Here is a 14,598-nt window from a genome sequence, read left to right as displayed (position 1 = left end):
TGGGCCTTTTTCTCTGGCAGTCTTGAAGAGTGGCCTTTTATGTTTATTTTTAAGTAATTTCTACCTTTCTTGTCTTTTCAGTTTTAGTTAAGTTACTTTGGGAAGGATCAGTTTACAACAAATGTTTAGTGTCAGAAATTTTACAGTTTCATGGGCCTTGACAGCTCAGCATGAGAAAATGTGGCATTATGTCAATTGTAAACGAGTATGCTATTTACATACTAATTAAACTTTTCACTAGTGGGGTGAAAGAATGTCATTTGGAGCACCCCAGTTGTTCTGTTTATATGATTGTTGTCTATTGAAATCATCTGTTGGTTGGCATTTTGCAGCTTCATCCCCTAAATGCCATTTCATAACCTTCTCCTTAAAAATATTACCCCACTGCTTGAGAAATCACATTCAGTACATATAACACCAAAGGGGAGTCTGTGGATCACACACTTCATCATAGCACCTAGTTTAAACAGTGACAATGACAAGGTAGGTTCATCAACTACATCCTAAATTCAAGAGGTTTGGGTAAAGCTGTCCTTTACATTTTAATTTACCTGATCTTAAAAAGAAAATAGTAAAATATTTTATAACATTTTGGCTCTTGAGGAAATCAGAGCTGCACAGTTTGTGTGTGGGCCTGAAGATTCTACTGTCCAACCTCATAGCCAACGATATCCATGACATCACTTAGCTTTGGCTTGGCTAAGCCCATCATTCCACACACTACTCTGCTGGTTACACCTGAGTCACATTTTGTCAATTTATTTATAGACAATGTGTTAAGCAAAACAGAGGGCATGCATATTAGCAGGCTGTTACTTCCTTTTTATAATCTTAACCCAACACCATCCCGGGCTCACATGTCTGTCAACATGACCTATTTTGTGCAGCCCGGTCTACATTGGTGATCCCTTCGCCCAGGCCATACCTGCTTTGTGAAGCTGACTCAGGAACCCTGATAATGTCTGCTCACATATGAAAGGGAAAGTGATTAATAGTCCATTGAGCTATTTTCCTCTCTTGCTTCCCATCTGCAGAAGATAGTTTATTAGGTTTAGCTAATGCTGTTTTTCCTCCTCTTGTTAGATAAGGCATAGAATCAACAATGTGTCACATCTGTGTGGGAGCTGGCTCAACGAGAGGCTGAGCCACACAGGGAGCATTTCCTGATTGGGCTGGTGGAAGGAGCCCGTGTACCTGAGAGAGAGCACAGAGCTGCATGTGTTGGGCATTGTCAACAGAGTGCTTATCTTCCATTCTTTCAAAAAAGGTGGGTGAGACGGTGCCTCTGATAAAAGCACTTGCTGCTAAACCTGATGACCTGATTTTAAACCCCAGGACCCACATTGTACAAGGAGAAAAACAAACCTCACAAGTTCTCTGGCTTCCATATGGGCATGAGTAAACACATACATACACACACACACACACACACACACACACACACACACACACACATTTTTAAAAATGAAAATGACAGAAATATCCTTGACACTTAACATCAGGACAACTTGCTATGAAGTTTAAACCTGTGACCCTTTCATTGCTTTTTCCTTGCTATTTTCAATAACCTTCAAGGTTGAAATAATTCCATAATGGAGTAAAAAAATCTAGGAACAGAAAGACAGAAAATACAGCTTAGCTCTGCATAATTCCAGCCATAAGACCACATTTCCTGAATGTGAAATAGTCTTGCTCACAGACATGCCAAAGCAAAAAATACAAATCTAAAATTTGAGCTGATAACTCAGATGATGGCAGAGATACCAACTTGTGAAAAGTCACAATTTTGCATTGTGCTGGGAAGCCACCTTCTGAGGCCGACTACTGTCACTCTTTAATATCCAGCAGAGGCTCCCCACTGTGCTTTGTCAGTCAGGAGCAACATCCAAGGCTCCCTGTAAAAGTAATTCACACTTTTCTAACAACACTGTTGCTTTAATTACCACTGAACTCCGTTGATGTTCAGGCAGGCCTGGCAGGACCACAGCAGAGGCAGAGCCACAAAAAAGCAAATGGCTTTCCCATTCTTACTTCATGATTAGTAACTCATCTTTGATGGAGATGTTCCTAACTCCCCTTGGCATATTTATAATCAAGAGACTCGCAGAGAAGAGAGAGAGAGAGAGAGAGAGAGAGAGAGAGAGAGAGAGAGAGAGAGAGAGAGAGAGAGAGAGAGACACTAATTAGAAGTTTTGATAAGGAATGAGACTGGATTTCTCATCTTTCCTTTCTCATCTTTCCTTTTCTGTTTTTGTAACACATGCTCTAAGCCTTCAGAGCATGTATTCTTGCTGGACAAATGTCAATCTTTTTATTTACTGTGGATGTCTCTCTTCAGTATTAGTCAATATAGTAAATTATATATCAAAAGAAATCACAGAGTGCCAAAATCTATCAATGCATAAAAATAATAGTAGAGCCCATGATTTATAAATAATGTGTGGGTGATGCTGTAGGTTTAAAATGTATGCAAACACATTTTCCATTTTGTATCACAAAATATTTTGCCAATGAAATAATTCTCAATGAACCAAATTCCACAATCCTCTCCACTTAGAATACTAGAGCAGGCACCTGTAATATCATGCCAATTCTTGGGAATGCTAATAGTGTAATAATCTTCAGCAAATCTTTTCAAGGACTGCTGCATTTACTCCTGAATCTAAATTTCCATGTTGAAATAAAATTTAGGGACTCTGGAGATGGTTTAAAAGGCAATAATCCTTGCTGGACACATGAGGACATGAGCTTGAATCCTCACAGTCCATATAAAAATCTAGGAATGCCATGAGCACCTGTAATCCCAGTACTGTGTGAGGCAAAGACAAGGCAACCACTGGGGCTCACCTGATACCAGCCTAGCTCCAGACAGAGTGAGGACAACCCCCTCCAACAGAGTAAGGTTGAGTGTGATTGAGAAGGGCACTCAACACCCTGTGTTGCACACACACATTGTGCACAAACACACTTTGCACACATGAATTCAGTTATACATCAAATTCCTACGCACATTGTTGAGTGATTAGTATGATACTGTTCATTGCTCATGAAGTCCTGATCCGAGTGACCACAGCAGGGGACAATCTACTACACACCACAGGCATCTTTCTCAGTATATCCTGAAAGTAGTAAATATCTTCTCCAAGACTTTTGTCATTCATGTCAAATTGTCCTTATTCATATTCTGTATTTGTCTTACTAAATTATACACTATCTATGGTGTATGATGATGTATTCTTCCTTGTGTCCATACAATATAAAAAGGATGTAGTCTCTGTAGGATGAATGAATACCTGTGTAACTTCAAAATCCTAACAAACGATGCTCATTTATAAGTTTAGATGACCCAGACACTGTGTGACAGAGTGAAATTTAAATATGACTACATCAGCTGGACATGGTGGCACACATCATTAATCTCAGCACGTGAGAGACAGAGAGAAGTAGGAGAATCCCTTGAATCTAGGCTCGCCTGGTATACATAGTGAGGTAAAGGACAGCTAAGGGTATAAAATAGAAAGACCCAATTCTAAATAAATTAATAAAAATGTGACTACATCACTACAATCTTCTGTGCATGTGTTTGTTCTTCTTACAGTGTTGACCAATGTGTTGAGAATGATCCACTGATATGTGGGATTTGCTTTCTTTTACCTTTAATCTGTACAAATCTTTATATCAGCTTCAAATAGAAATGATGAAGTAAATGTGAGCTTTTGGGACCCAGATTTCGCTTTGATCTCTCTTGGAGCCTAGAACTGATTCATCCTAAGTCTGTACCTTCTACCCTGACAGTACAGAGCCCAGTGATGCAGAGGAGCTACAGTGTATTCAGACCCTGAATATCACAAAAAGATGGAAGTCATCCCACTGTGACTGCATGGCATAGCAGGTGGACACTTTACGCTGCTACGTTTGGAGAGATTTGTTATTTAGAAGTAGCAACTGTGACTCCCAATTTGGGGCATTAGAAATCATAACTGAATAAGGTAAACTAAATCCCTACTCGAATACATTTTATACACTATTGTTATAAAACAGAAGATATAGAAACTTTCATCTTATAAAATAAAGCATTCCATTTTGAAAAACAACTCAATTTCAGCAAAACTAACATAACATAAATTGCATATATTTAAAAAGTACAGTTATATGAGTTCTGACATATGAGGGCATGTATATATATAGAGCCATCACCATAGCGAAAGTCAATGAACATACCCATCACCCCAAAGCTTCCTGCCTTCCCTGCAGAGTCCTCCAATCCTACCCAGACTACTGCTGCTCTGCTTTGCACTTTCAGATTCATTTGCAGTTTTAGGAATTTTACAAAAATTGACCGTCTAGCACGCCCTCTTTTTCATTGTTCAGTTTCTTTTTCTAGGGAGAGTTATCTGTGATTCCTCTCTCTGTGGCATAGAAAGGTCCTTAGCAGTGGGACCATCAATAACTACTTCATTTTTATTACTGAGGACTAGTCAACATTTGGGTATGTTACATTTTATTTATGTAATAGGAATTGTTTCCAGTTTTGTGATATCACAAATGCAACTGTTGCTATACACATATGATCAAGTCTTTGAATACACATACATTTCCCTTCTCTTTAGAAAATACTTTGGAGTAGTTTGCCTTCTACTCTGTAGTCAAAGTACACTAACAAGAGAATAATATGGGATAATCTCAGGGTGACTTGTTTGCTGTGTTTCATTCAGTAATCACTCCATTTTGCTGCCTAATATCCAATGCCCTGAAACTAACCTCTCACCTCTAAACATAGTAACTTCTCTGATTGAACAAGTGCTATTCCTACAGGTAGACAGAGGCAGAGAAAAAGGTTCCTGGGTTAGATTTTCTGCTGAATTAAATGTTTAATCAGGAAAATACTGAAGATCATCTGTCTCTCTTTGTCACTGTCTCTGTCTCTGTCTCTGTCTCTCTCTCTCTATGAGTATGTTTACACTAGAAAAATTTAGTGGGTTTCAAAATCATTTCTTTGTTTTCTGGCAGTTTGAATCTTCATGTATGCATTGTATATGTAAACACTGTGAACTGCATGAAAGTTTCAGAGACATTTAACTGTTTAAAAATTAAGGTTGGTATATATGCTCCCACTGTGAAAGACCTTGCTGTGCATTGCAAAACTGGCCCTGTGAGGATTGCCATGTGCTCTGATATAATAGCAGTCACCTAAAATGCTATGGAACTATTGAATCACCAAGATAGGTCCAGTGCCCAAACAGGGTGTGCTGATACAGGATTTTGTATAGTGCTGTTTTAAGACCCACGGAAGAATGGTCCCAGCTTTGCTGAGCCATTACTTTTACATTTCTGGTCCCAATTATTTCTTCTAAGGGTCAGGGGTCCACATAACAAAGGAACTTTTCCAACTGAATCCTGAACCCTTACTTGTAGGCCATGCTTTATATGAGGATCTCAGTTTTCTCTGCCCATGTGGTGCTAAATCCACTTTCAGAGTGTTAGAATTTGAATATGGAATGACAGCTGAAGGCTCATGTGTTAATACTTACTCCCCAGCTGGTGGAACTGCCTTGAAAGGCCCTGGAAACCTCAGGGGCTGGCCCATCTGGAGAAAGTGGGTTGTTAGGGACTGGCCTTTAAATGTGAACCTGGTCTCCAGCCCTTTCACTCTCTTCTTCTGATGCCATGAGGAATAGATTTCTCTATGACAACATATTCCACCTTCCATGATATTGTGCTCAAACTGGGATGAACAATCATGGAGAAAATCCTCTGAAACAATGAGTCAAAACACATTCCTCCTTAAAGTTGTCATCCTCAGGCACCTGGTCACAGTACTGAGAACAACAAATAGTATGTAGGGTCTGAGGGCATTTCTTTTCTGGGCAGGTTCTTTGGCATAATCAGCACCAAAGGCATCTGTTCCCTGAGCCCTGAAACTCCAGACTGGAGACATGAAGATACTGTGAATGTGTTCCCATGTGAGGGCCTCCGTAAGTGCACATGTATGAAGAGGTCAGACAAGGGCTGGAATTTCATTTTTCTCTTCTGCCTCTGTCTTTTCCACAGCTGACAATTCCAAGAAGCTCAAGGAGCCTGACATGAAGCACATGCATCTGTAGTTACTATATGCTAATAAAGTTATAGACATGGAATCTATGTGAAGAAACAGTTTTCTACCTTGATTACTAGAGAAAATATTTCAACATAAAATGGAACCCCCTCTTGTGTTCTTCTCATGGGGCTCTTCCAATGTGAGAGATAATTATAAATTTGTGGCTTTGTTTCCAGTTGTTTCTGCCTTCTCTCCCTTGTTCCCCTTCTTTGTGTAAAATGGGAAGGCAAATCAGGGAAGAGAGAGTGAGGTATTGATAAATTAGCTGAAGCCTTTGGTCCATAACAGGCTCCATTTGTGGGCTTGTGCATAATTGCCACTTCCTCAGCCTTTGTAAAGAACACAAGGAGATTTTGATATCCTCTTTGCTTGGCATTTTCAGAGGAGACAGACTCATCAATATGGCTTTAAATTCTAGAATTATTGGAGCTCAAGTCAGTCTCAGTGTGTCCCTGGTCCTAGTCACAAGCTGATCGGAAGGCCTCAGCTTTTTAAAATTTGTTTTTCTGAGACTTCCTGTAGTCTTAACAAGTTCTGTCACGAAGTCTTTCATCCCGGCATCTTGCACTCTTGTTGCTCCCAACTGAGGAAACACTGACTGTCATCTTTCCCATCTTGTGGACATTTACTCCTTCTTGAAAATGCAACTCATGATTTTGCTCTTCTTTGGGAGTTAGTAGGAATGAAATAATCTTGTAGGCATTTAGAATTGGATTTCAATTCAATGATTTGTTACATATGACTATGTTACCTCATATGGGTCATTGAACCCTTCTGAGTCCCGGTCAATCTACAAAGAGATGTAAAACATGCTTTCTGCTGAGACAATTAAATGATAAGATTGATGTACACCATATAGTATGCTTTTAGATTGCATCTCAGATTGGCTCCAAAGGTCAATCTAAGCACTTCTTATATGTGAGCATCATATCTGTAAGCACACCCCCACCTTCCCATTAACCAGAACAGCATCATAAGAATGCTAGGTCATAAAAGCTCAAATACATTGAGTGTCATCTGTTAGAAAAAATTTAGGAAAGTCTGAAAATGTGCTGGAGAGATGGATTGAATGTAAATCAAGACAAGCATTTTAGATGAAATGAAACCTGAGCCACTTCCATGTCTTGGATTCTTTAGTAGGGACCTAAGCATCTCATCTCTTTTAGATAGAGCATAATTAAACATCTTAAAGCATCCCAGACAAGCTTGGTGGTGTGCACCTTTAATCCTAGAACTCAGGAGGAAGAGGCAGGTAGGTCTCTAAGGCCATCCTGGTTTGCATAGCAGGTTCCAGGGCCAGTCAGGGATACATAGAAAAATCCTGTCCTGAAAAACCAAAATCTAACCAACCAAGCAAACAAAAACCAAACGTCTTAACGAACCTCACTTCAGCAGAAACAAAGCAAAGATCTATTGCCAAGAAAGTGCTAAGACTTCCCTAGTTACTACTCTGCAAAAACTTAGTCACCAAAGCAGACTTGCTGTCATACAGAGCTAGGCTCAGTATAAATTAGTCATGTCCAGCAGGGCCTTATGCTTTGAATCAAGTGATATTTATTTATAAGTCTTACTCATATTCTCGATCTCATTCCTCTTCTGCAAACTCTACAACTGTTTCATAAGGATTATACTGACTGCATTCTAAAATGAATTTCCTATGAATTTGGAAAGTTAACGATATAATCATATACCAAGATAATGGTTCTGCAGTTGCATGCACACTCTTTACAAGAATGAACTAGGCAAGCGACTAATCAGCAGAGACCAGACTGGTGATAATTGCCACCATTTTCCCTGTCACAGTCCCCTTCATAGACACATACTCCTGAACCCTGATCCATTCGGATAGGGGCTGCCATGTTCCAACCAAGAACCCTTGTTTGAAGATACACTGCATATTCATCCCAGAGCTGGAAGGCAGGCAGCAGTATGGACAGTCTCCAATTAGGCAGAAGATTTTAATCTACTTTGCAGAACTAATCGAATGGTTGTGCTTCCCCAGTGTTCACGTGAATTGCACCCTAGCTGGAGGTTAACGGACTAAACAATAGCAGCAGCAATTAAGTGGATGTAAATGAATGTGATAGGCTAATTCTCACAAGGAGAACATCAATGTGTCAGTGTCAATGCACCAGTGCCTGGGATAAAGGAGGAATTGACTGGGACACAGAAGGAGTGAGCAGCGATCTTGTGAGAACCTGTACGCCTCAACCAGACTAGTGTGGAATTTTCTGTGGATATAAGCAAGAGGAATAAAAATAAGTAACGACCGCATTTCTCTTCTACGTATCTTCCTGTGGGAGGAAAAGAGAGAAAACTCCATACTTTCCCATAATTATGTTCACAGTATTATGCCTCATAGTGTAGCTTGACTACGAAATGGATTGTTGGATGAGGGACAGTGCAAAGCACCAACCTACGAACAATAAGGAGAAGGACATTTTCACGTTTGGGGAAGCCAAGACCTTAAAAGAGGGCAAGCATCCCTGTTTTTTTTTTCATATTTGGAAATGGGGTCTAGCTGACAGAATTAGAAGGCTGCTGAAGTTTATTGTTGGCAGGTTTCAAGGGAGTCAGGGAAGACAGTGACTGTGGACTTATGATAGGAAAATGGTATTTTACTTAAGTTCTGATCTTTTGCTCTTTGTTTTTTTTTTGCGGGGGGGAGGGATTCCAACTTGAAATATGTGGTATAGGATTTGAAGAAAATGCGAAGTCTTTAAGAGTCCCTTGATTGGTGGGGCCTAGAAAACCTATCTAACACCTTCATGCATTATGTAAAGACTTCTCAAACTGTTTGGAAGAATATTAACAGGTTTAGCCAGACTTTGTCCTCTGCCCTTGGGCTCCCAGGCCCTCTGAAATACAGTAAGGAAGGAGCAAGTTCTAGGCCGAGTCTTCCAACCATGAGTGAACACAAAACTGCTTTTCTTTCTTAGCTAGTCAGAGTAGACATCACTGGGTATATTAGTTCACTAGCCTGTGATAGGTCATATGATAGGCCTGGTTTCTAATAATGCAGAGCCTGTCAAAAACCATGTGATGGAGGAAAGGCAGATTCATGAAGAGGAAGACGGATGATTCTAATACTACCTATGAAATAGTCTGTTCCTGAAGAGCACTTTCCGAATAGGCAACTGAAATATTGAAGCATACCAAGAAAAAGTAATCCTGATTGGTAGATTGAGGGAATAAAAGAAGAATGCATCTATTACCTGGAAAAGGAAGGCAGATACACACAACTCAGGCAGCCTTCTCTAGGATGTGTGATGCTGAAGTCCTTCTGTGCATACGTTTGTCTTATTGGTTGATGAAAAAAGTACTGTTGGCCAATAGGGAAGCAATATAGGTGGGACTAGGAGTCAAGGAAGATTCTAGAAAATGTAATAAAGTATAGAGAGTCATCATGTGATCCTTGAAAGAGAGGACGCATGAGGCTTGCGTCCTTGGTAAAATAAGACCTTATAGAAATATATATTAGTAGTTATGTTTTAATACTTAAGACAGAACTAGCCAATGAGAAGCCCTGGACATTGGCCAACAGCATTGTAACTAACAGAGTCTCTATGTGTTATTTGGGCTTGATGTGGCCCTGGGACCAGGCTGGTGGGAACAATGCATGTTACATATGGTACCCTCAATGTGCGGCAAGAATTTCCATGTAAAGCTAACAAAAGCTTAAAAGGGATTTTAAAACCAGAAAAACAGAGAGAAGCACAGCTTCTTGGTGGCAGCATTTTCTCGAGTGGGCTCTGGTTTGCTAGAGACAAGCAGAGACTTGTAGGACCAGTGCCTGCCATCTTGCAAAGACAACAGTTAAAACAGACACGGCTTTTAGCAGATAAAAGACATGTGACTAGAAAAACAAAGATTTACAGTAAAGTCAGATTCAGATGAAGTAAAACCTCTAAAAGGTTTTTAGTGTTTTTAAATATATACATAGGCTTGGGAGAGAAAAAGAAACAGGATAATGTCTGGGTGTGGTGGCACAAGCCTTTAACCCCAGCATTCCAGAGGCAGAGGCAGAGGCAGAGGCAGGCATATTTCCACAGAGAATCCCTGTTTCAGAGACAAGCTAAATAAATAAAAGTAAAAGAAATAGAGTAATAAAAAAGCCACATAAATATGGAAAATACACAGAGTCTGGATACTGTATGCTATTGTGTTGTCTTTGAATTGTTTAATTGCTGTGGAAAGAGCAACAACTGATAAAAGACATTTGATTATCAATGCTGCTGAATTAGTAATCCAACTTATATACTTTATAAATGCTTTGACTTCTAAATTACAGGTGTGTTCTTATGAACCAGGAAAAGAGGCCAGACAAAGCTGTGAAAGAACATGGTGCCCGGAAGGCCCCAGGTATTTTCCATTATACCGACATGCTATACAAAACTACCCATGAATGAAGTGACGTATGTATTTCTTGTTCTTAATATTTCTATTATTTTCAATACCATTTAATAGAAATCTGCAAGTTTTTATTTTTGCCAGGATCACACCCGTGACTTTGGATGCCTGTATAAATCAATTCTGTCAGAGAAAGCTTGAACTTGAACAACTGAATCCACAGGAAGAACTAGTAAACTTGAGGTCAGTTCATTTAGTTAAACAGCTGACCTTACTCAGCCTTTTTGCCCTGCCTCTTTAAGAGGTGGAAAGAGTATAGACAACATCTTCCTTGGAGGGTTTAAACAGAAGCTGTGCAAACACTGCATATTAGCTAGTCCTTTCCCACAGCCCAGCCAACAAACAACAATGGGAGCCACAGGTTGTGCTACCATGCTTGAGTGGCTTCCATGGGACCAAAAATGTGTTTGAGGCACAATAAATTTTAACGCTGCAATGTAGCAACCAGAAATAATCAATCAGATCTGTGTGCGTATCTGAAGACAGGGGCAGCAACTGCATAGGACCTGGCCAGAAGGAAGAAAGAAAGTGAATGTAAAGAGTTCAAGTCAACTTAGAAACCATTGGGTGGTGAGTCGAACGTATGCAGATGTGGTAATATTAGGACAGCTCTTATGATGGGAATGAGTGAGAAAAGGGTGAAGCGTGGGTACTAAGGCCATAAACAAACAGCATGCATCAGGAAGAGGGAAAGAGTGTGGCACAGACTTGACTCTGTTGAGATAGATAGCTGGTTACTGATTTCATTTAAATGTAATGCTTCAGACATATCTGGCGTTTTGAACCGATTTCAATTTACTTTGCTATTATTTACAAGTGAATATCATTGCAGAAAGAGTATATTCTGTCTGCGCATGGATTAGCTAGTAATGTTCTGGTGTTTTTTGCAGATGAATTAGGAGGTGAGAATAGGAAAACCTTAATTCTTTAAAAACCAAAGAAATATCAGCACAAAGGATCAATCTGTATTGGTGTTTTGTGGGGAAATCATGAAAATAAGAGAGTTTAATAAATTGTTATAAAATTGTTGATTATTGTTAAACAATAACAGAGTCACTCTTTGTTCTTATTTAGTTTTCAAATTTCTGAGTTTTACTAGCACCATCAGTGACTAGATGGAAAACAAAAGCCTATCTGATTGTACTAAAGAAGGTTGGTTTGCTGCCCTGAGTGATGCGTTTTAACCATGGACAGGGAACAGTTTCACAAACTGTTTTCAAAAGAAAAATAGGGTTTCATGTGGTGTACAAGCAATTTGTGTAAGATAGAATACATTTAATTAATTATTGCTAATTTCCCTCTAACCCTAAAATTGTTATTTAAAAATTATTTGGGGTATTGAAAATTATTGTTGTGGCAAAAATGAAATAACACCTGCATACATTTTTGGTTCAAATTCCAACTCCAAACTTAATACAAAACGCACGAAGTAGAGAAGAGGGGGCAAAGAAGACTGATGACATGGGCTGTGGTAGTCCACAGCTGCACTCCCAGGACTGCAGGAAGAAGCAGGAGGACAGTGAACTCAAGGCCAGCCTCACCTACAAAGTGAGCCGTGTCTCAGAAAGCCAAAATGTATCACAAAGGAAAAAACACAGAGAAGGTTGGGGAAGGAAAGGGAGAAGGCCTCAGGGCCTTGGGTAAATTCTAACTCTGGTCGTTTAATTAGCCAATCTTCCCCATCTCTACCACACATTGATGTCGGGTGTCTTTTTTTATTATCAGTCTTTTACTCCTCACCTTATTGTTTTGAGGCAGAGTCTCTCAATGAACCTGGAGCTTATCCATTTCGTCCCCCAGCAAGATGTTCCTGTGTCTCTCTGTCTCTAGCACTGGGATTACAGTTGTGTGTCATGGCTTTTTTCATAGGTGTCAAGCATTTGAACTCAACTTCTTAAGCTTGACATTTCTTCACTTGGATATTGTTTTTAAAATGTTTTGAAACTGTTTGAGATATGGAAAAATAGCTATAGTTTACCAATAGTGATAATAAATAATAACATTATGCATATATACATTGTATGTATATCTACAAACTACCTCTGCATATTTGAAGTACATCAGTCAAATTATCAGCGCCTATGATCATCACCACCAAACGAACACTACTCTATGCAATCTGTGATCAAAAACAAAGTAATCACAAAATTATTTAAGTGGATGATTGGCCATTTTTGCATGGACCCTTCCTTATACACACATTTTTTTTTCTGGGGAAAAATGCAATAAGTAGCTTATTTTGAACTTGAACTATTTGACTTCAGTTCACATCTTTCTATTTGTTGCATGCTAGTGTGTTTGCTTGCTGCAAGTCTAAAATGATAACATACATAAAGAATTCAGTACAGGTTCTTCTTTGTGTGCTGAGGGTGCTGCCAGACAGACTGACAGTCACATATATGCACCAAATACACTCTATTCTCAGCCTGTTTTGCCAGGTTGGTAGATGACATCTTGACCTCTTCTAGGGTGCTGGTTAATTTTTGTCAACTTGACACAACTAGAGTCATCTGGAAGAGGAAAACTTAATTGAGGGAGAGTGCCCACCACATTGACTTGTGGACATGTCTCTGGGGGCATTTAGTTAATTAACTATTTATGTGAGAGGATCCTATTATGGGTGGTATCACTCCTGGACATGTAGTACATGGTTGTGTAAGAAAGCAAACAGATCAGACCATAGAGAGCAAGCCAGTAACAACATTTTTATGGACTGTTTTGGTTTCTGCTTCTAGATTCCCCTCTTGAGTTCCTGTCTTCGCTTTCCTCAGTGATGGAGGTAATCAATAGACAGCTAATCTCTTCCCTCCTCCACGTTGCATTTGGTCAGAGTTTAATCACAGCGACATAGGAGCAGAGTGGGACATCTAGGACACAAAGTGCTCTGTCTTAGATGCCCAGAATTCTCCACCAGATGCCCTACATCATGGATGACAAAAGGATCATGAAAAATGGAAGTTCTTTTGCGGCCTAAGTGAAGAAATGCTACCAAGAACTCTGATTCTAATTGTCATTGTTTACAACTTAACTTTTAACCTATGAATCATGTTTCTACCCACAAGAATGTACAAACATGTTAGATATGAAGCAAGCTTTTGTGGAATATTCTTATAAATACTCATACTCATGCATGGGGGAATACGTAGAACTAATATTATAAATCATTAAGTCTGTGTGCGTGACTATTGCAGTGTGCTCATGTGATGGCCCATACTTTTTTTAAATAATGTAGTTATAGTATAAATTGAAATAAAAATAAAAATACTTTTGAAAGAACAGTACTTCTAAGGAAAATGAGTGAGTTTTTACTAGTGTGTTGTGGTATGAAAAATGCAGGCACGGTATTTAATAATGTTGTACTTACAATGCATACGATTACAATCCTCCCCCCATTCCCCCTGCCCTTGCTATGATCTTTATTAGCTTTGTCCTGATGATATGACCTTACAGAGCTCTACTCAGCCTTGACAGCCGCATAAAACCCACAAACAAATAGGGGACTGGCACAGCCTTTTCAGATTTAGGATCATACTCAACCCTATGAATCAGATTTTTCTATGTGTGGACATGACAACTATGGAAGAACTGTAATTTAGGACATATTCTCTTTATCCTTTTATGTAGAATTTCACTTTAATGTGATGCAAATGACAGGAAGAAATACATTCAGTGAATGTTAAAGCCTTCCCATTAAAAATTCTGTATGCATTTTACATTCTAATTCACGTATAGTCAAAAACCCTGATAAAATCACAGCGCTGATTTGACTGCTGCACTTATCGTATTAATGAGGATACTTTATGCCTTTTGAAAATTGGGATATGGTCCATTATGTGATTGTAAATGATGTGATTGTATCACTTAGATTTGTTATTCAATCCCACCCCTCCCGCCAGTCAGCTTTGTGTATGAGGAGATTCATCCGTGAGTCAGGACCCAGGCTGGAAAACTGAGCAGCAAATGCAACCCTACATCTTTGTAGTTCTGTTTAGGAGTGAGATACACATACATACACTGAATTTATTTATCAATAAATGCTATTTTCTTTCATACTCAAAATATCTTTCTCCCTCCAAAAGCAGCAGGGAAAA

General features: G+C 39.3%; 1 long non-coding RNA gene across 1 annotated transcript in view; it reads left to right on the top strand.

Annotated features, from left to right (window-relative positions):
• Window positions 1–13,788, top strand: part of LOC110340934 — a 394,404-nt gene extending 380,616 nt beyond the window's left edge. Inside the window, exons 10-14 of the long non-coding RNA XR_005871771.1 lie at window positions 1,084–1,267; window positions 3,796–3,989; window positions 10,389–10,512; window positions 10,592–10,690; window positions 13,243–13,788. This is a non-coding gene — a long non-coding RNA (uncharacterized LOC110340934). The remainder of the gene's footprint in view (window positions 1–1,083; window positions 1,268–3,795; window positions 3,990–10,388; window positions 10,513–10,591; window positions 10,691–13,242) is intronic.
• The last annotated feature ends 810 nt before the right edge of the window (window positions 13,789–14,598 follow it).

This window comes from Mesocricetus auratus, unplaced genomic scaffold (assembly GCF_017639785.1).
Source record: "Mesocricetus auratus isolate SY011 unplaced genomic scaffold, BCM_Maur_2.0 Super-Scaffold_100029, whole genome shotgun sequence".
NCBI lineage: Eukaryota > Metazoa > Chordata > Mammalia > Rodentia > Cricetidae > Mesocricetus > Mesocricetus auratus.
Note: the sequence above shows the minus strand (reverse complement) of the source record. Positions and strands in the feature narration are given on the sequence as shown.